The sequence below is a fragment of the Neofelis nebulosa genome, chromosome 1, assembly GCF_028018385.1.
Source record: "Neofelis nebulosa isolate mNeoNeb1 chromosome 1, mNeoNeb1.pri, whole genome shotgun sequence".
NCBI lineage: Eukaryota > Metazoa > Chordata > Mammalia > Carnivora > Felidae > Neofelis > Neofelis nebulosa.
In genome coordinates, this window is record NC_080782.1 from 29,354,411 (window position 1) to 29,377,560 (window position 23,150).

The 23,150-nt window shown below is 37.7% G+C and overlaps 1 protein-coding gene and 1 non-coding gene across 3 annotated transcripts in view; one reads left to right on the top strand and one right to left on the bottom strand.

The window, feature by feature from the left end:
* Positions 1–23,150, bottom strand: part of RANBP3L (RAN binding protein 3 like) — a 286,469-nt gene that overhangs the window by 52,400 nt on the left and 210,919 nt on the right. The window lies entirely within an intron of this gene.
* LOC131489399 (U6 spliceosomal RNA) lies at positions 12,599–12,701 on the top strand. The gene has a single exon (XR_009250540.1). It is a non-coding gene; the product is annotated as a U6 spliceosomal RNA (small nuclear RNA).

Sequence of the window (23,150 nt, forward strand, 5' to 3'; positions counted from 1 at the left end):
TCTGAATTTGGGTTTGGGGAGGACACAAACATTCACTCCGGAACAGGTTGTATTTTCAAGAATGGGAGAGGTTTTAATATAAATTCAGCTCCTTGGCAGGGCATTGGAGAAAAGGTATCTAGGAACTCGTTACATTCCCAAATATATGACTTCAGAGGCCTGCTCATGATAGTCAATAAATATTGACTGTTGGACTACAACCACTTCTTGCCTCCCAAACCACACACACACACACACACACACACATACACACTCCTTATCTCTCTGGCATTCATGACTGGCATGTGAGGATCAGGTTTTGTAGCTCAGACATTGATATGTAGCTTCAAATAACAACAGCACCTAGTGAGCTGTAGGGTGGGGACTCTCTGAACAGTTGTGTCAGAACCAGGGCCACCAAAGCCACTCCTTTGTTGCACAGTGAGGACCCAAAGCGACTGAGGTTGAAGAAGATGGAAGGGTCAGAATACAGGATCCTGCTCATTGTCTCAGGGGTCCAGTTGGGTAAATCAAGAAAGAATCAACCTTCTACTTCTGATCTTTTAAATTGTTTCTCAATTCAGAGGAGCTTGAAGCTCTCTCAGGAACTCTGCAGTCTAGCTAGACTTAAGTGTTATTGGTACAATTAAATAAAACTCCTGGTATGCTTTCTTGTATATTACATACATCAGCTGCCAGCAAACATACACTTCTTCACTGTCAGCTTTCCAAAGTAAGCCCATGTAGATAATCAATCCTAAAAAACATTTAAAGAAGACAATAGAGAAAGGAACTTTTAAACTTACTTACAAAAAAGACTAATTAAAATAACAACCTGAGCACACACTTCAAAATCCATTCAGAAAATATGAAAAGTCATACAAAGGGGTAAGTAAAAATATAGGTGATGCTCATTAAAGTGTCACCTTTATTGGGGCGCCTGGGTGGCGCAGTCGGTTAAGCGGCCGACTTCAGCCAGGTCACGATCTCGCGGTACGGTCCGTGAGTTCGAGCCCCGCGTCAGGCTCTGGGCTGATGGCTCAGAGCCTGGAGCCTGTTTCCGATTCTGTGTCTCCCTCTCTCTCTGCCCCTCCCCCGTTCATGCTATGTCTCTCTCTGTCCCAAAAATAAATAAAAAACGTTGAAAAAAAAAAATTTTAAAGTGTCACCTTTATGTACATGCCATCATTGGATGAAAAATTATGAGGACTTCTAAGAAGATTTAAAAAGGGGGGGGGTGGAATCTGAACAATAGAGTGGAATAAACCATAGTAAGAGAAATCTGGCATCAATAAAGATGAGCAACACGGACAACCAGCATGTATTAACGAGAAAACTGCATGTGGAAGAGTAATGTTTATCCACAGGATAAATCCTGATAATTTAAGAATGTAGTTTATCTGCTTGGAAAAGTCTTCTAAACAGGGCCCAGAAAGAGAAGTAGAGCTGAAAGTAACCTAAGACCGTCCCCTTTCCCCTTCCACCCAGAAAGAGACTGGAAAGAAATGTACTGAAGCCTTCCATAGCCAAAGTCCTCCTTTGTGGTAATTGGAGGATATCTTCAGGCTGCCTGTCTGCTTTATATCCATGAACCCAAAAGACTGTCAATACAACCAGGGCACTTATACAAAGCATGCAGTCAACCCCTAGGAGAAGTCTGCTGGGGAAAAACGACTCACACACCTACAGAGGAAAATCATGCTAAGTCTCCATACAAGTCAACCTAAACCTTCACTCATAAATGTGACTGACCAATGTAAGATCATTAGATATTTGAGGAAAACCAATAAAAGTAAGGAAAAGGACCAGATGAGCAAACAGAATAGATGACCTTGGAAAAACGAAATAGAAATAATGCAGGAAATGAAAGAGAACTTAAAAAAATAATTTGTTAGTGTCCTTAGAACAGAAAGGATATTACGTCCATAATATATGAACAGGTTGCCATCACAAACTGAGTTGCCAGGACACTAGAAAAATTCTTGGTAATTAAAAATATGATTGCCCAAAAAACCCCACACCTCAATTAAAAAGTGAACTAAATAATGAACCTGATTAAAGATAGAATTAGTCATATAGAAGATAAAGTAACGGAAATTTCGAGAACATAGAGCAAAATGACAAAAAATTTTGAACAAGTTGAAACATGAAAAGTCTGTTTAGGAGGTCCATGTACTCCTCCACTGACTAGCTGTGACCTTGGGCAAGTTGCATAACACTAACACCCAGCGTTAAGTGTGTGTTTACTGTTTTCCAGCAGTGTTTTAAGTCCTTACACATGTTAACCCATCTAATCCCCTCAGCAGTCCTCTGTAGGCTGTCCTTCCGTTTGCCATCATCTACTACTACATCCTTGATTTGAGGAGCTGGATGTTCTGTAGTACTTTCACCTGATAAATTAATTTCTTTATAAAGTACCAAATAAGGGACATAGAAGAGTCCACAACCTACCATTCATCCTCTCTTTTCAAATATTGGCCAGGGACCCCCTCTCTGCCTCCCTGCAAATATTGTTGCATCTGTGGTAGAGTCAAAATACACAAGCAGCCAGTCATAAAGCCAAGAAGTGTTGGAGGCAAGAAGCCATGCCAAAGAGGCAGTGGTGATGTGTGGACATGTGGTTTTTCCCTAAACAGGGCTTCAAATAATATTGAATTAACAAGCAACCTTTAAAAAAAAAGAGAGACCTGTAGATTTTATACAAAATTCTAAATTTCAGGTTCTTGTGACAAAACTGGAAGATTTGGTCCCTCTTCAAAAAAGGTAACGAGTGTGTTAGTTAGGATAGACTGTTGTAATAACTAGCCTCTAAGGGCGCCTGGGTGGCTCAGTCAGTTAAACCTCTGACTTCGGCTCAGGTCATGATCTCACGGTTTGTGAGTTCGAGCCCCACGTCGTGCTCTGTGCTGACAGCTCAGACCTGGAGCCTGCTTTAGATTCCGTGTCTCCCACTCTCTCTGCCCCTCCCTCACTTGTGCTCTGTCTCTCAAAAAAAATAAACATTAAAAAAATTTTTTAAATAATAATAAATAGACTCTAAAATGCAGTGCCTCAAAGAAGATAGAATTTTTTCTTTTATAATAGTCCAGTGATGATCAAGAGGTCCAGACTAGGTAGGTGGCTTTCCCTGAGATCATCCAGGATCTCTGGTGGCTTCTATTTTGTTGTTCCAGAAGAAACATTTTCATTTACCATCTTTGATTTTAGAAAAGACTACTTTCACAAGAAAACAAATCCCTTGCCTTCTATACGTATTCCAATATCGAATGAATCAAGGCCAATTTAAAATCTCCTGCACCTTGCAGATGATGGATAGATATTTCAAAGCACTTTTATAAAGCACTGTTTTGAAAATGATAAAGATGTGACAAAACAAAACAAAAACTAACAAAACTTCTCTACAGACCATCATACATGACCTATAATGATGTGGATGGTACTAACAAAGAGAGAAAATATGCAATGCTCCTTCTTCATTAGTACAGGAGTACCAATTAAGTATCTGTACTTAACTGCAAAGTCAATCACCTTGTCCCTTCATTTTTCATTCGCTCTGTAGCAGACATAGTTGAATGCCTGCCCAGCAGCGATTTCCTCCCTCCTTGATGTTGACAGAACTGACATTGTGCAGCTATGTGCTTCAGGAGAAGAGGGCCTCATCCCTGTCATCATGGATTGGTCTAAATCATCACGTAGACCCCACTCTCCTTGCATTAAAGATTTCCAAGAAAATAATTTGTATCATGTCACATGGCTTTTACAACAAACAGGAAAAATACTGAGAAAAACCTCCTGGGTGGCTCAGTCGGTTCAGCATCTGACTTCAGCTCCGGTCATGATCTTGTGGTTCATGAGTTGGAGCCCCCACATCGGGCTCTCTGCTGTCAGCACAGAGCCCCCTTTGGATCCTCTGTCTCCCTCTCTCTCTGTCCCTTCCCCAGTTGCACACGCAAACACACTCTCTCTTTCTCTCTGTCAAAAAAAAAAAAACATTAAAAAAAATGAAGTATTTAGTATCATAATTTCCAGGAGGGAGAGAAGTCATTCCATCAACACTGACTGGCTCGGTGCCATCCCTGCAGCTGCCTCACCTTCCACTCTAACAATGCTCAGAGCAGCAGGACACTTGTCTTTGGAAACCACACTTTGCCAATATCAACACAATACTTGCTCGGCTCCACCTTTCTGCATCTCCCTTCCTCTTCTTAATATTGCACTGAGTAGTCACTGGTACAGGAATCTGTAGCCAACAAAGACACATCAGGGCTTTTCATACTCTGTGCTCTCTCCCTGAGCTGCTCTTCCTCTTGCCTCTTCATTTTTCAAGCATCAACATCAAGCATATTCTGGGTGAAAGATTCCGTGGCCCCACCGTCTTCAGAATAGAGTCAACCATACTCTCTTCTGGGCTGGACCTATATTTTGGCTATATTTCTCTTATCGTATAATGCGTATTTCCTGATAATTCTCCATACACATATGTTTCTTCCCACTAAGATATGAGTGAATTGGGCTGAATATATGGTACTTTTAAATAGGAATAAAAGGCAGAAAGGAAAGGAGATGATAAGAAAAAAGAGAGGGAAAGATGGAGGAAGGGAAGAAAGAGAAGTGTTATGGTTTCTTTCTTTTTTCTCAATGAGACCATGATGAAATAACCAACTTGTGTCATGTTTAGATCCTAGCAGATGGTTCCCCAAACTGGGAAAATTTCTGCTCCATTCATGGTTAAGAAACAAAATGGAAAACACTGAAGCCAATTTTTAAAAATATTTATTTGGGGGGTGCCTGGGTGGCTCAGTTGGTTAAGCGTCCAACCTCGGCTCAGGTCATGATCTCGCAGTCTGTGAGTTCGAGCCCCGCGTCGGGCTCTGTGCTGACAGCTCAGAGCCTGGAGCCTGTTTCAGATTCTGTGTCTCCCTCTCTCTCTGACCTTCCCCCATTCATGCTCTGTCTCTCTCTGTCTCAAAAGTAAATAAACATTAGAAAAAATAAAAAAATATTTATTTGGGAAACATAGATTCATTAAGTGATTGACATCCATAATAAATAGAAAGAATAAAGTGCTACTGACCTAAGAACCAAAGACAGGCTTTTATACCATTAAATGAGATCAAGATCATAACATTGGAAGGTCTCTGAAATCAGGCAGGCCTGCTGGAATCTGGGCTTCACCCTGTGCTAACCGTATGACCTTGAGCAACTTCCCATCTTCTAGCTTCCAGTTCTGCATCACACAAAATGAATACAATAACACCGATCTTATATGATTAATATGCAGTTTGCATTAAATGAGATAACTGTACCTAGCTCAATGCTGGGCACAAGCCAATTAGATGTTTAGATGTCAGCATCTTTTTATACATGGAAAGTACTGACTAGAATATATATATATATTTCTTACCATGAATATATATATAATGTTCTGGTTTGTTTAGGATGAGTCAACTCTCTATAGAATGACCATTCTTGGACAAATTGATAAATTTGAGTTACCTAATTTGAGGCCTGTGGAACGCAGGGGTCTCAAGAAGAGAACATCAAGATGTTCTGTGGACAGGGAACACGTCTAGTTCAACTTTGGGTCCCAAGAATGGAGCACAGAGCCTGGCACACCCTAGATGGCAATGAGTTTCATTGGAAGAACGAATTCATGAAATCACTCTCAAGGTCTCATCTGAGCCATATTGCTAAAATTTATATCAACATAAGATCCCAGAACTCCTGGCAGGATCTTTCTTTGTAACATGTTTTTAAAACCTGCATAACATCAAACAGAAAAGAAGTAGGGTTTCATTCTTCTTTGACTTTCCTCGCATTGCCATTTTCTCTCAGTGCAAGGAAACCTTTTTCAGCTCCATGGCTGAGAAACAGCCAACCTTTCAGCTGTAAGAATTTTCCAGATGCATGTGAGAGGTTCATTAGAAACCTTCTCCACTCTCGCCCTCAAAAAACCCCCAAAACACAAACCAATAAGCAAACCAACAAGCCAACAAACAAACAAAAACAGATATTTTTCTTTCTCTTTTTCCCGACCCTGTTATTATGGGTTGTGAACTGCAATGTTTAAAATTACATCATTCTTATGATTTATGAAGTTCTAAATAAAATACTGTTTACAAATGCACAAAGCACAAAAGATGTTAACTAGATATGATGGAAAGATGGAGATAGCTGCCCAGTCTGAACTGAAGAAGAGCACCCCACTGGGAGTCAGCTAACATGATTTATTTTGTCAGCATTTGGCAGACCCAGTAAATTACAAACATAGCAGATACCAAGTGGAATTATCTACAATGCATTTCAGAGGGCCAGCTGCGCTTGGTATAAGAAATAATATTTCATTTAAGGGAATTAGTATTATGAAATAGAGTTAAGTATGTAAGTGGGAGCTGTCTAAAAATTATTTTATAAAAATACTTGGTTTTCCCTCTTTGAAGCTCATTTGAAACAAACTTTATAAACTTCATTTTGAGTTTAAAAGGAGGCAAGCATTTTGTAGTTTAAAGACACTAAGACTGACAGAAAATTAAGATACCTGAATTGTCTAGCAGTACACGGCAGAGATTTCTGAAAGTCTTTGTGTGGTTTGGGAAGCTGGTTCACAGCCTGGAGTCAACCTGGTGTTATACCCGCGGGCAAAAAGAAGTCATTAAAGTCATGAAAAAAGTGATGTCCTCCAACCTGCAATGTGGCATAAAGCCTAGTTCACCACAGCCAGCTGGTGAACAGTCCTGGGATGATTTCAAAATGGCAATCTACACGTCTTACTTTCTTCCCTTTGCTATGAACTCCTTCCTGGGTCAGAGACCGGACACAAGGACAGATGTGTAGGCTCAGTGAGGACCAGTCAGGCGTGAGACAAAAACAATGGAGTGACTCAGAAGTGAACTAGATGCCTCACTCCACCGCTAGAGGGTGGTGTGCAGAGTGATACAAGAGAAAGACTGGGGAGACTTCTTAAAGAGATCTTGGAGTGTTAGAGTTGGAAGCCTTGTTCTTTCCACATCCTCACACTCTTGAGAAAGGGGAGCACTTGCCATGGTTTCCTATAAAGAGGATCCCCAGAGAATTGCCTGTGAAGTTCAGGGATACATCTGAACATAGAGACTGGTACCAGCAGAACCCGTGGGCACGTCCAGAGCTGCCAGGGCACGGGCAGAAGACACCAGCGGGCTTTGGACACAAGCAGTGGGATCAGAAAGAGGGCAGAACAAGCCAGGAATGGCCACAAATTACCCCCCAGTGTTCCACAGAGCCAAGACGGTTCTAATAGGGAGTCTAAGCTTCCCAGGGCCCCGGAGGTCCAATAAGATGGTTGGAAGCGCAGGTCAGCTGGCTCCGCAAATCCTCTTTGCCCAGACACACAGGAAGCAAAGGTTCCAGGACCACGCTTAGTCTCGGCAAGAGGGACCCCCGTCCTGGACCCCATCTTTACAGGGCTCTGCTGATCACCAACAAGTGCATTTGCTGAAGAATACATGGTGCTGCTGCCACTCAGGATCCAAGGTCAGAGGCGGCACAGACCAATGTAAAACCCTAAATATTTGCTCTCCGACTGACACTATTCAGGCCCCAGGGAAAGCTTCTCCATTCCCTTAGATCCTCTAAACAAAAGGCAATTGTGTCCAAAGCCCAGAGTTTTGTGGACTGCGCTTGTGTCGATGCTGCTTGGGAGCATGGGGAGGATTTCAGCCATGTATTTGGTGACAACACTTTGGGGAGGAAAAAGCCAAATTAATTAACTTGTAAATCCTTCCTCTCAAATAGTGTGAATTCAGAAGTGTCTTTTATAATGAAATAGCAATTCCCTTATGGTGCCAACTGTCCGTTTTCTTTGTTCCCTTTATTTTATTTTTTGTACTTGCAGAGGTGCTCATGCATTTGCCCACTATTTTCTTTTTTTTTTTTGAATGAAAAATAAAATACATACATATATATATATATATATATATATATATATATATGCATATACAGTTAATGGATCACGTTTCCTGAAAATACTACATTCAATTAAGTCACAATTACCCAGAAAAACCAAAGAGATATAATAACTGGCTTATTTATTTATTTTTAAGCATCCCATTTTTATTTATTTTATTTTTATTATTATTTTCTTATATAATTATTGTCAAATTGGTTTCCATACACTACCCAGTGCTCACGATTTTCAACAGTTAACCTGGTATCTGAGAACTAGCTACAGTATTATTCATATTATCCTTACGTGCATGTATAGTGTAGGTCTAGTGTAACAGGCATGAAGCGCAATCACTTTCCTTTATATTGGCAATTTCATGGGCATTCAATGCTAGAATTACAAATAGTTCTGTTTCTATAAAAATATTTACTAAGAATTAAAATTTTGAAATTTATAGTGTCAATGAATCACTTTGCTATAAAATTTTGTGACAAAATGAATTGATATTCATTGTACTGTGTAGTTTGCCGTTTAATCTTAATAGATAATTTAAATATTTAAAAAAATTTTTTAAGTTGACTTATTTTTTCGAGAGAGACAGAGGGAGTGAGCGGGGGAGGGGCAGAGAGAGAGGGAGGGAGGGAATCCCAAGCAGGCTCTGCACTGTCAGCATGGAGCCTATGTGGGGCTCAAACACACAAACCGCGAGATCATGACCTGAGCCGAAACCAAGAGTTGGACGCCTAACCCACTGAGCCACCCAGGCGTCCCAATGATTTTAAATATTTTAGAAGAAATCTTACTTACTTAACAATCTAGGCAAAACAATTTTATTTGTTTACACTTACTTTAAATTTTCTTAAAACCTTACCCAAATTTTATAGTTTGGATATAGTTACAGTTTACTTTTTAATTCATGTGTTCATTAGTGAACACAAGAAAACAAGTTATATATGAAAATTTTGATTATATCACCAAAATTAGTGACTTTACTTGAAATGATGGCCAAAAATTTGGATTCCAGGAAACCAATATATACTAATTTCTGAACTATTACTCATCCAAACATTGCCATCCCATCAAGAGAATGCTCTGGCATGTGCAATACAAATTAAACTCAGTTGTAGTCAAGTGATATTTTGCTAACTCTCAGCTTTATATATATTTTTCTGATGTGTCCTTACAAAGTATATATTTCAAGTTAGGAGGATAGAACGTATTTCATTTAGCAATTTATTGATCTGATTTATAACTTTTAAATATATAGACTTAAGATATGTGGACCTCCATTTGCCTCGAGCCCTAAAAAGGTTGGGTAATTGGGGTGCCTGGGTGGCTCAGTTTGTTGGGCATCCAACTTTGGCTCAGGTCATGATCTCACCGTTCATGAATTCAAGCCCTGCATCGGGCCCTGTGCTGACAGCTTGGAGCCAGGAGCCTGCTTCAGATTCTGTGTCTCCCTCTCTTTCTGCCCCATCCCCACTCACACACTGTCTCCCTCCATCTCAAAAGTAAATAAACATTAAAAAAAAAAAAAAAAAAAAAGGTTGGGTAGTCATGAAGGAACCCCACAAGCAGAGATTCAGCGTAGACCAACACTCTGGGGATAAAGCAGAAGTGAATCTGGGGATAAAGCTAGGAATATTCAGGGATTGCGGAGCCAACAATAAGATGCCCACAACCAGATGGGGTGATGACATTGGCAGTTGGAATCAGCTCTTCAGTTTTCTGCCCCACCGGTCTGTTACCAGTCAGCTCACTCACCCTGACTTCATCTCCCTGCTGCTTTCACAAAAGTCAAGCATGAGATTTCTTCCCTGGAAATTCAGTAAGAGTAGGGAGTAAAGGCAGCTTGGAGAAAGGATTTTGAACTGGATAGTGATTGAAATGGTTTGACCTGAATATGATTACAGATACACTAAATTAGACAGATGCTTACCTAATTACACTGAATTATATTCTCCTCCTGCAGAACAGAAATAGAGGCTTGGAAAAGGAAAATGGGCACCAATACCAAAATAAAGGGAGTTTCACATCTGCTAACATCTGACTTGGCATTTTTCTAATGCATAACTCTTACTGGTAGCATCTTGCTGGAGAATAGGACACCTTTTGAATGGGAGAGACTAACAAAGGTAAAAAGATGGGGATTATTAATTTCTTGGCTTGACACAGGAATTTGTAACCCGAGCTATATGATGAAATTCCTGAAGAGCTCTACAAATATTCAAATTTCCTTCCCCACTTCAGAGTAATTGAGGCTGAATTTCTGGGTATAGGGTTTAGTATCTGTATATTATAAAAACAACTCAAAGGAGCACCTGGGTGGTTCAGTTGGTGGAGCATCCGACTTCGGCTCAAGTCATGATCTTGAGGTTTGTGAGTTCTAGCCCCATATCGGGGTCGCTGCTGTCGGCCTGTCAGCAGACAGCCCACTTCAGATCCTCTGCACCCCCCTGTCCCTCCCCCGCTTGCACTCTCCCAATAAATAAATAAATATTAAAAAGAAAAAATAAACACAACTCAAGTGATTCTAGAGAGCAGCCAGGGCTATATTCCATAGGGCAGGTATCTTCCCAGTCAGTTCTTTGTGTCTTTGTTCCCAAATCTTGGCAGATTCACCAGTTAATGCTATACTGTTTCTTCTATCCCTGTCTAGGTTGTCATGGTCCAAGATCCTGCCAACTGATTAGGTCCCGTGCCTCAGGTGCCTTGCGTATCAGCTTATTTACAGTGTGTGTGACAGCCACATCATTGACTTGGGGAAATTAGCCTGTGTCAAAGCCAATTAGTCTCACTGTTTCCACTTTAATGAACCAGATCAATTAAGAAGAGGGCTACACTGGAAAATTCCTGGGCCAGCCAGACCAGCAGTCCTTAGGTACTATGTGGTTAGACATCAAATTCATTCATTCATTCATTCATTCATTCATTCAATAAGCATATACTGAGCAGCAGCTATGTTCTGGATATTGGAAACAAAATGTTTAATGAAGATACACTCTCAACATTCAAAGAGCTCACAGTTTTTTATTTGCCACCTTAGAAATCAAGGGGCACCTGGGTGGCTCAGTTGGTTAAGCATCTGACTCTTGATTTCCGCTCAGGTCATGATCTCATGGTTCTTGAGATCAAGCCAAGATCTTGTTGGGCTTTGTGCTAACAGTGCGACACTGTGGAGCCTGCTTGGGATTCTCTCTCTTCCTTGCTCTCTGCCCCTCCCCTGCTTGCTTGTGTGCATGCAAAATAAATAAACATTTTTAAAAAATCAATTATTCCCCAGCCATCTGAAGTTCACCTGTTTTTAGTCCCAAAATTTACCACTCCTTTCCAGACATTAGAATTTGATAAGCCAGTATTTTTTTTAGTTGGAAGATAAGCAAGTTTTAATTTTACAAGGTAAAAAACAAAAGCAAATGAAAGTCTTTTTAACACACAAAAGTAGCAAATATATATCTTAGCGTAAGGAACTGACATTTAAATGAAAAAAATTAGCTTCATCAAGAACTCTACACTATTCTTTTTTCCCTCATTTTGCTACCTCCCAATAATCTCTCTCTCTTTTTGTTAAATGTTTATTTATTTTTGATACAGAGACAGAGCATGAGCAGGGGAGGGGCAGAGAGAGACACACACACAGAATGGGAAGCCGGGTCTAGGCTCTGAGCTGTCAGCACAGAGCCTGACACAGGGCTCGGGCCCACGAACCATGAGAGCAAAACCTGAGCTAAAGTCGGATGCTTAACTGACTGAGCCACCCAGGGGCCCCCCAGTAATCTCTTTCTATAAGATTTATTTAAAACCAAGTTTTCCTTTCTTTATTTCTTTCTTTTTCTTTCTTTCCTTCCTTCCTTCCTTCCTTCCTTCCTTCCTTCCTTCCTTCCTTCCTTCTTTCCTTCCCCCCCCCCCTTCTTTCCTAATAGTGAATAGTATCTATGAAGAAGTATATTCTTCTCCAAATAAACATGCTGGAAACTGAATTACACTTCTGGCTGAGGTGGGGTAACAGGACCAGATTTACATTTCCACATTAAACAATCAATAAGTGAAGAAAATATATGAAACAATGGTTTTCAAGACACGGGATATCATGAAATGAAGAATATCAACTTCTGAAAGAAAGGAGACAAATGAGGTGAGTCCTGTGATTATCCCAGCATACTGTCTTATGAGGGATTCCAGGCTGTAGTGCAAGAAAGGGGAACACAAGTGGAGCCTGGGTGATTCCCTGACTTGAGGCGGAGCTATAAGTGTGCAGTGAACAAGATAGCTAGAGGTCACAGGAAAAACTACTGGAGAGAAAAAGAGCTTTCTAGACAGAGATACCTGATGATCTGCAGAGTTTCCCTTGAATTTTCACTTGAGTACTAGCTAGCAAATTCATGTGAGGACACTGCCTTAGGCCAGGGACAGAATCTCCTGGAAAGCTAGAGAAAGAGTACCAAGCACCCATACAGAGACAGAATAGTGTTTGCACCCAGAATTCACACTGGGAACCTCATGATTCACAAAGCAGTAGGTAGAGTACTCAGAAAGGTGTCATCTTGGTAGTGGGGAATAATCAGCCCTATATTGAGGACCGTTCTGATCTTACTTAATAAATCATAAAAGCAAGACCCCCCAAAATCAAACTGTTTTCACAAAATGTAACCACGCCCTGGAACAAAGTACAAAAATATGTATAGAAATGTAGAGCACACGCTTTGGCAGCACATATACTAAAATTGGAACAATACAGAGAAGATTAGCATGGCTCCTGCACAAGGATGACATGCAAATTCGTGAAGTGTTCCATATTCTTTTTTCACTCTTAAGTGGATCCTGAGAAACTTAACAGGAACCCATGGGGGAGGGGAAGAAAAAAAAAAAAAAGAGGTTAGAGTGGGAGAGAGCCAAAGCATAAGGGACTCTTAAAAACTGAGAACAAACTGAGGGTTGATGGGGGGTGGGAGGGAGAGGAGGGTGGGTGATGAGTATTGAGGAGGGCACCTTTTGGGATGAGCACTGGGTGTTGTATGGAAACCAATTTGACAATAAATTTCATATATTAAAAAAAAAAAAAGAAATGTAGAGCACATATCAAGGTAAAACTCACAATGACTGGCATCCAATAAAAAATTACCAGGGGAGTACCTGGGTCGCTCAGTCAGGTAAGCATTTGACTCTTGATCTGAGCTCAGGTCATGATCTCACAGTTCGTGGGATAGAGCCCTGCATGGGGCTCTGCACTGACAGTGCAAAGCCTGCTTGGGCTTCTCTGTCTCCCCCTTCTCTCACCCTTCCCCAATCACACTTGCTCTCTCTCTCTCAGTAAATATATAAACTTAAAAAAAAAAATTAATGTCCACTCTCACCACTGTTGTTTAACATAGTGTTGGAAGTGCTAGCATCAGCAATCAGACAACAAAAGGAAATCAAAGGCATCCAAATTGGCAAACATGAAGTCAAGCTTTCACTTTTTGCAGATGACATGATATTATACATGGAAAATCCGATAGACTCCACCAAAAGTCTGCTAGAACTGATACATGAATTTAGCAAAGTTGCAGGATACAAAATCAATGTACAGAAATCAGTTGCATTCTTATACACTAACAATGAAGCAACAGAAAGACAAATAAAGAAACTGATCCCATTCACAATTGCACCAAGAAGCATAAAATACCTAGGGATAAATCTAACCAAAGATGTAAAAGATCTGTATGTTGAAAACTATAGAAAGCTTATGAAGGAAATTGAAGAAGATATAAAGAAGTGGAAAAACATTCCATGCTCATGGATTGGAAGAATAAATATTGTCAAAATATCAATACTACCCAAAGCTATCTACACATTCAATGCAATCCCAATCAAAATTGCACCAGCATTCTTCTCGAAGCTAGAACAAACAATCCTAAAATTCATATGGAACCACAAAAGGCCCCGAATACCAAAGTAATTTTGAAGAAGACCAAAGCAGGAGATATCACAGTCCCAGACTTTAGCCTCTACTACAAAGCTGTAATCATCAAGACAGCATGGTATTGGCACAAAAACAGACACATAGACCAATGGAATAGAATAGAAACCCCAGAACTAGACCCACAAACGTATGGCCAACTCATCTTTGACAAAGCAGGAAAGAACATCCAATGGAAAAAAGTCTCTTTAACAAATGGTGCTGGGAGAACTGGACAGCAACATGCAGAAGGTTGAAACTAGACCACCTTCTTACACCATTCATAAAAATAAACTCAAAATGGATAAAGGACCTGAATGTGAGACAGGAAACCATCAAAACCCTAGAGGAGAAAGCAGGAAAAGACCTCTCTGACCTCAGCCGTAGCAATCTCTTAGTTGATACATCCCCAAAGGCAAGGGAATTCAAAGCAAAAATGAACTACTGGGACCTTATGAAGATAAAAAGCTTCTGCACAGCAAAGGAAACAATCAACAAAACTAAAAGGCAACCAACGGAATGAGAAAAGATATTTGCAAATGACATATCGAACAAAGGGCTAGTATCCAAAATCTATAAAGAGCTCACCAAACTCCACACCCGAAAAACAAATAACCCAGTGAAGAAATGGGCAGAAAACATGAATAGACACTTCTCTAAAGAAAACATCCAGATGGCCAACAGGCACATGAGAAGATGCTCAACGTTGCTCCTCATCAGGGAAATACAAATCAAAACCACACTCAGATATCACCTCACGCCAGTCAGAGTGGCCAAAATAAACAAATCAGGAGACTATAGATGCTGGAGAAGATGTGGAGAAACAGGAACCCTCTTGCACTGTTGGTGGGAATGCAAATTGGTGCAGCCATTCTGGAAAGCAGTGTGGAGGTTCCTCAGAAAATTACAAATAGACCTACCCTATGACCCAGCAGTAGCACTGCTAGGAATTTACCCAAGGGATACAGGAGTACTGATGCATAGGGGCACTTGTACCCCAGTGTTTATAGCAGCACTCTCAACAATAGCCAAATTATGGAAAGAGCCTAAATGGCCATCAACTGATGAATGGATAAAGTAATTGTGGTTTATATACACAATGGAGTACTACGTGGCAATGAGAAAGAATGAAATATGGCCCTTTGTAGCAACGTGGATGGAACTGGAGAGTGTTATGCTAAGTGAAATAAGCCATACAGAGAAAGACAGATACCATATGGTTTCACTCTTATGTGGATCCTGAGAAACTTAACAGAAACCCATGGGGGAGGGGAAGGAAAAAAAAAAAGGTTAGAGTGGGAGAGAGAGCCAAAGCACAAGAAACTCTTAAAAACTGAGAACAAACTGAGGGTTGATGGGGGGTGGGAGGGAGGGTAGGGTAGGTGATGGGTATTGAGGAGGGCACCTTTTGGGATGAGCACTTGGAAACCAATCTGACAATAAATTTCATATATTGAAAAAAAAAATTACCAGGTATGCAACTTATTACTAGGGATGAGGGAAAATACAATCCATAGTAAGGGAAATAATCAAAATAAACTCAGAACAAAATAAATGTTAGAATTAGAAGACAAAAAATATTAAAACTGTGATTATAAGTATATTCCTCGTGTTCAAAGAGTTAAATAGAGATGTGAAAGATATAAAAAAATAGACTCATTTTCAGCTCAGGTCATGATCCCAGGGTTGTGGGTTCAAGCCCCACAACAGGCTCTATGCTGAGGGTGGAGCCTGCTTAAGATTCTCTCTCTTACTCCCTCTGCCACCTCCCTAACTCTTGCTCACTCTATCTCTAAAGTAAATAAAATGAAAAAAATAATTAAATAAATAATAATGTGATATATAGAGAAAAGAGATTTTTAAAAAATGAACAGAGCATCAGTGAGCTGTTAGGCAACCTCAAGTGAACTAATATATGTGTAATGTGAGTCACCAAAAGAGATAAGAGAATTGAGAAGGCAGGAAAAACATTTTTTTTAAATAATAGCCAAAATTTTTCCCAGTTTGATGAAAATGATAAGCCCATAAATTCAAGCACAAGAAAGATAAAGAAAACTACACCAAGTCACATCAATTTGTTCAAAACCAATGATAAAAAAATTTAAAAGTAGTTAGTGAAAACATGTGTCTAACACATGTGATATACAGGACAAGAAAACTAAGGTTAGGGGCAGATTCCAGATTAGAAGCAATGCAAGTGAAGACAGTAGAGCAACATCTTTGAAAGTATGGAAAGAACAGTACTGTCAATCCAGACTTCTACTCCAAGCAAAAATATCTTTCAAATATGAAGGCAAAATAAATAATTTTTTTACACACAAAAAGCTGAAAAAAACCTAATCACTATAAGACCCTCACTATAAGAAATGCTAAAGGAGGTCCTTCAGGCAAAAGGAAAATTATATCAGTTAGAAATGTTGATCTATACAAAGGAATGAATATCACTGGAAATGGTAACTACATAGGTAAGTATATAAGATGTTTTCTTATTATTTAAATACATTTAGAGGACAACTGTTTAAACAAAAATATTAACAATGGTGTGTGAGATTTATAGCATTTGCAAAAATAAAATCTGTGGCAACAATAACACAAAGATCAAAAGGGAAATAAAAGTATGCTGTTCTAAGGTTCTTAGACTATGCGTAAAGTGCTACAATGTACTTCAAGGTAAGCTGTGATAAGTGAAAGGTGTAACTTAAACCCTTGAAACAAGAAAACAAAAAGAGCTAATAAAACAACAAAGGATTATAATTTAAAAAATACTTTGAGAGAATGAGTAAACAAGTTGAAGTCTGGGAGAAAATATTTGCCTAAGACATATCTGATAAAAGACAGTTGTTATCCAGAATATACAATTAACTTTTTAAAACTCAACAATAATAAAATGACCAATATGATTTGAAAATTGACAAAAACCTGAACAGACACCTCATCAAAGAAGATGTACAGATGACAAGAAAATGTATGGAAAGATGTGCAACATCAAAATTGTTGAACAGAATTGTAAATTAGAATAATGAGATACCACTCATACCTACTGAATGGCCAAACTAAAACACTGACAACACAAAATGCTGATGAAGATGTGGAGTACCAGGAAATCTCATTCACTGTTGGTGGAAATACAAAGTGGTACAGTCACTTTGGAAGACAGTTTGGCAGTTGATTACAAAACTAAACATATTTTTACCATATGTTTTAGTAATTTCACTCCCAGGTATTTACCCAAAGGAGTTGCAAATTATAGCCACACAAAAACCTACACAAAGGTGTTTATTGAAAATCTATTCATAATTGCCAACACTTGGAAGCAACCAAGATGTTTTTCCAGTAGGTGAATGGATAAATAAACTGTGGTACATCTAACCAATGGAATATTATCTGGTGTTTTTAAAATGAGCTATCAAGCCATGACATGGAGGAAACCTAAATGCATATTACTAAGTGAAAAAAGCCAATTTGAAAAGACCACATACTATGATGACATTCTGGAAAAGGCAAAACTCTGGAGGCAGTAGAAGAATCACTTGTTGCCACATGGGTTAAAGGGGAAAAAGGGATGAATAGGTGGAACACAAAGGATTTTTAGGATAGTGAAACTATTCTGTATGAAACTATAATGGTTGATATCTGTCATTATATACTTGTCAAAACCCATAGAATTTACAACAAGAGTAAAGCCTAATGTAAACTATTGATCTTGGGTGATAATGATGTATCTATATAGGTTCATCAACTTTAAAAAATGTATCACCCTGGTGCAGGATGTAGATAGTTAGAGAGGCTGTGCATGTGTGGGGGCAGGGGTATATAAGATACCTCTTTACCTTCCACTCAATTTTGATGTGAATCTAAAACTTCTCTAAAATATATAGTCTATTTAAAAGTAAAACAAGGGGCGCCTGGGTGGCTTGGTCGGTTAAGCATCCGACTTCGGCTCAGGTCATGATCTCACGTCCGTGAGTTCGAGCCCCGCGTCGGGCTCTGTGCTGACAGCTCAGAGCCTGGAGCCTGTTTCAGATTCTGTGTCTCCCTCTCTCTCTGCCCCTCCCCTGTTCATGCTCTGTCTCTCTCTGTCTCAAATATAAATAAACGTTAAAAAAAATAAAATAAAATTTTTTTTTAAAATTAAAAAAAATAAAAGTAAAACAGACAGTAAAAACAATGCTCAATGCAAAAGAAGGCAGAAAAAAAATGAAAGACAACAAAGACCAGATGGGACACAGAGGAAAAACTAGCAAGATGATAGATTTGAACCTAATCATATCAATGATCACACTAAATATAAATGGTCTAATACCCTGTCAGAGATTGTAGATTAAATTAAAAAGTAATACTAACTCTCTGTTGCTTCCAACTGACCCACTTTAAATGTAAATACACAAAAAAATTAAAAGTAAAACAATATAACAGGTATACCATGCTAACATTAATCAAAAGACAGCTTGAAGGGTGCCTGGGTGGCTCGGTTGGTTAAGCTTCCAACTGGATTTAGGTTCAGGTCATGATTTCATGGTTCCTGAGATCGAGCCCTATGTCAGGCACTGCACTGACTGTGTGGAGCCTCCTTGGGATTCTCTCTCCCTCTCTCTCTGCCTCTCCTCTACTCGTGCTCACACTCTCTCTCTCTCAAAATAAATAAATAAACTGAAAGAAAAAAAAAAGCAAGCAAGCAAGCTTGAGTGGTGATATTACTATCAAATTACATTTCAGATAAAAAACTATTACCAGGAATAAAGAAGAGCCTTTCATAATGTTAAAGGGGTCAGTTCACAAAGACAACATAATAATCTTAAATATTTATGCACATAATTATAGATCTCCAAAATATATGAAGAAAAAACTGGTAGAATCTCAAGGATAAATAGACAATTATAGTCAGAGATTTCAATACCTCTCTCTCAATAGTTAATAAAATAAGTAAACAGAAATCAGTAAGGATATAGAGGACCTAAGCAACACTATCACACAATTTGACCTGATTCATTTACAGAATTCAACAACCCAGAACATATTCCTTTCAAGAGTACATAGAACATTTACCAAGAAAGATCATATTGTGAGCATCAAATAAATATGCATACATTTAAAATTATTCAACTTATACAAAGTATTTCTGTAACCACAAAGGAAATAAATTAGAAATCATTAACATAATGATATCTGAAAAATTTTCAAGTATTTGGAAACTAAGAAACAAACTTGTACATAACCTATGGCCCTAGAGAAACGAAAAGGAAATTAGAATGTATTTTGAAATAAATGCAAATGAAAACACAACACTTCAAAAATTGTGGAATGCCACTAAATCAATATGTTGGGGGAAATTTATAGCAGGAAATGTCTACATTAGAAAGGAAGAAAGTCTCAAATGAATGACCTCTAAGTCCACCTAAAGTTATGATTTTTATTTTATTATTTTTTTAAAAAAATTTTTTAATGTTTATTTTTGAGACAGAGAGAGACAGAGCATGAACAGGGGAGGATCAGAGAGAGAGGGAGACACAGAATCTGAAACAGGCTCCGGGCTCCCAGCTGTCAGCACAGAGCCTGACGCAGGGCTCGAACTCACGGACCGCGAGATGACCTGAGCCAAAGTCAGACACTCAACCAACTGAGCCACCCAGGTGCCCCTTTGATTTTTAAATAGAGAGTGAAACCCTGAGTAAATAGAAGGAAATAAATAACAAAAATCAGAAAAGAAATTAAAAAACAATAGAAGACAAAACAAAAGAAAAAAATCAGTGAAACCAAAAGCTGTTTTTTTCTTTGAGAAAAATTAATAATGTTTATTAACCCTTGGCACACTGATCAGGAAAGAAAGAAAATATAAATTACGAATATCAGTAATGAGAAAGGTGACATCAATACAAATAGATGGATATTGAAAGGATAATAGGGAAATACTATGAACAATTTTATGCCAAAATCTTTAATAACTTACAGGTAATTGGCAAATTCCTTGAAAAACACAAACCACTAAGCTCAATTAAGAAGAAATAAATAACCTGAATAGCCCTATATCTATTAAATAAATTAAAATTGAACTTAAGCACCTTTCACACATAAAAAAAAATCTTATAAGGCTTTGTTGGTGAATTTTACCATACGTTAAAGGAAGAAATGATAGCAAGTAGATAAAAACTTTTCCAGAAATTTACGTAGGAAGGACTATTTCCCAACTCATTCTATGAAGCCAGCAGTACCTTGATTCCGAAACCAAAGATATTACAAGAAAAGAAAATGACAGATTAATATTTCTCATGAAAATAAATGCCAAAATTCTAAGTAAAAAAATTGTAGATCGAATCCAAAAATATGTAAGAAGGATAATATATCATGATCTGTTTGGATTTATCCCAGAGAAACAAAATTGTTTTATTATTTGAAAAGCAATTAATGTAATTCACTATATTAAACAAAGAAGAAAAACCATGTGAGCATCCCAACATACCCATAAAAAGCATTTTATAAAATCCAACTTTCATTTATACTGATTAAAAACTTCTAGTAAATTAGAAATAAAAAGAACCTCCTGAACCCTATAAAGGGCATCAATAAAAAACCTACAACTAACATCATACTTACTGGTAAAAAATCAATGAATCTCTCTAAGATCATGAATAAGAAAAGGATATCCACTCTTACCAGTTCTATTCAATATTGTATTGGATTTTCTAGTCAGTGCAATAAGGCAAGCAAAATCCATCCAGATTGAAAAGATAGAACTATTTTTTCTCAGATGACATCATCATTTAAATGGAAAATCTTAATGGATTTACAAAATAAACCAAATGAATAAGTGAGTTTAGCAAGGTGGCAGAATATAAAATTGATAAATTAAATCATATTCTTATATAGCAGCAAAAAACAATCAGAAACAGAAATAAGACAACAATACCATTTATAATAGCATCAAGAAATATGAAATATTCAGGGATCAATCTGACAAAATATGTGAAAAACTTAAATCTGAAAACTAAAAACAATTTGCTTAAAAAAATTGAAGGCTGATATTAATAGAGATATATTACTGGGTTCATGGGTTAGAAGACTCAATATTGTTAAGATCTCAGTTCTCTCTGAATTGATCTATAGATTGAACACAATCCCAATCAAAATTTTAGCACACTTTTAAATAAAAATTGATCAACTGGTTCTAAAATGTACATGGAAATGCATAGGATCTAGACTAGCCCAAATAACTTAGACAATGAAGAACAAAATTAGAGGACTAACACTACTTGCATCAAGACTTATTATAAAACTATTAATCAAGACACTGAGATATTGGCATCAAGATAGACAAATAGATCAATGGAAAAGAATAAAGAGCCCCCAAATAGGTGAACACACATATATACAACTGATTCTTGACAAATGTACAAAGGCAATTTAGTAGGGGAAAGGATAATCTTTTCAACAAATGGTACTGGGACATTTGAATATCCATGGGCAAAAAAATTGAACTTTGCATTTATCTATACCTTCCATCATATACAAACATGAACTCAAAACGGATCATAGACCTACATGTAAAACTCAAAACTTTAAAACTTATGGAGGAACATATAGGGAAAAATCTTTGTGACCTGGATTAGATACAGATTTCATAGATAGCATATGAGTGGTTTATAAGCATGAGCCATTAATAAATGATATATGATATGGTCATAGACATGAGTCATAAAAGAAAAATGTGATATAATGAATTCTGTCAAAATTTAAAACATCTGCTCCTCAAAAGACACTGTTAAGAAAATAAAAAGACAAACTACATACTGGGAGAAAATATCTGATAAAGGACTTGTATCCAGAATATAACAAGGAACTCTTAAAGTTTAATAACAAGTAAACAAGTCAATTTTTATCATTTTAGGATTAATTTCAATTTTGCAAAATAAGGCTTTTTTTTAATAAGTCATTAGGAAAAGACATAATTTGGAACTAGAATTTTTGTCAAACTCTTCCTCAACCTTCAAACACTGTGGCTACAGAAGATAGATATATAACATCTAGAACTGTAATTAAAACTAAATAAAGAAATATGTAGTTACTCAGTAAAATAAAACGGGCAGTTCTATAGTATTTTATAGTGATCACATATATTAAGAATAAAAAACCTTACGGCAATCCAAATATGTATGTCATTTGTATCATAGGTATATATGTATGTATTTTATATATGTATATATTACGCATATATAATACATATATATTATATATACATATGTATTATATATATATATATATATAGAGAGAGAGAGAGAGAGAGAGAGAAATCATATGCTATGAACTAAGTCAAAATTTAATCCTCTAGCCAGAACTGCTGACTGCTTAGGGTATCTGTGATGAGTTGTGGTCTTCAGTTAACGGATTAAGAGGTCCAGGGGGGACCTGTTTCTTCTATGCTCTTAAATGACACAAGAACTTTTTAAGCCCTCCATCAAATGTTTTAAACTGATGAAGCTTCAAGGGATTCACACGCGATCATGCTTGTGAATCTCAGCAGGGGCTCGCCAGGTGCAGCAAGCAATTGGACTCAAGTTTGAAGCATTTCTGGTTGAACCCGGGTCAAATTCTCCCAAAAGAAGAAATGGAAATGTACAGAGTTCCAGAAGTTTAAGACAACACTTAGATTTTGGCTACTTTGTATGTTAAAACAATACCAAATCTATGAAGGAACCCTCATGCAACATCGTTGATTCTACTGGAAAGAATAAGTTTTAGAATATTAAGTTCTTTTCACCTTTTTAAAAAATACTAAATATATATGTTCATGTCTTAGCATCACTTGCTGAATTTTGATTCCCGGTTCCAGTTAAGGCTTTTTCATCATATCTTTAAAATCTTTAAGTATACTTTCTCCAGATCTTTTCTTGTCCTTGAAAAATAAACATATTTGCCTTTGTCTTATTTTAATAAGATTAAGGGCAAGCCTGCATAATATTGCAGTTTTGCTGTGTTATCAGCAAAATTCAATGAAATGGATTCTAAATAATAAATTAAGAAATACTGTTGGGTGAAGCATGCAATTTTACACATTTTGACACACCCATCATCCTCTGCTTCAGATGGGAGTGTCTCTTCTTTGCCATCTTTCTCTGGCTCCTAACCAGAACCGAGAAATACAGAGATACATGAGCAAATTTTTAAAAATTAATGGATTTCTAGTGCTGAAGAAAGGGGGCTACTCAAATATTTTTGACCAAATAAATTCTCGTTTCATTGGGAAAGCTTTCCCACACAACTTCTCAAAGATGGCTTATAAATCCATTCTAGGAGGGGTAGTGTCAATATCCTCAATTA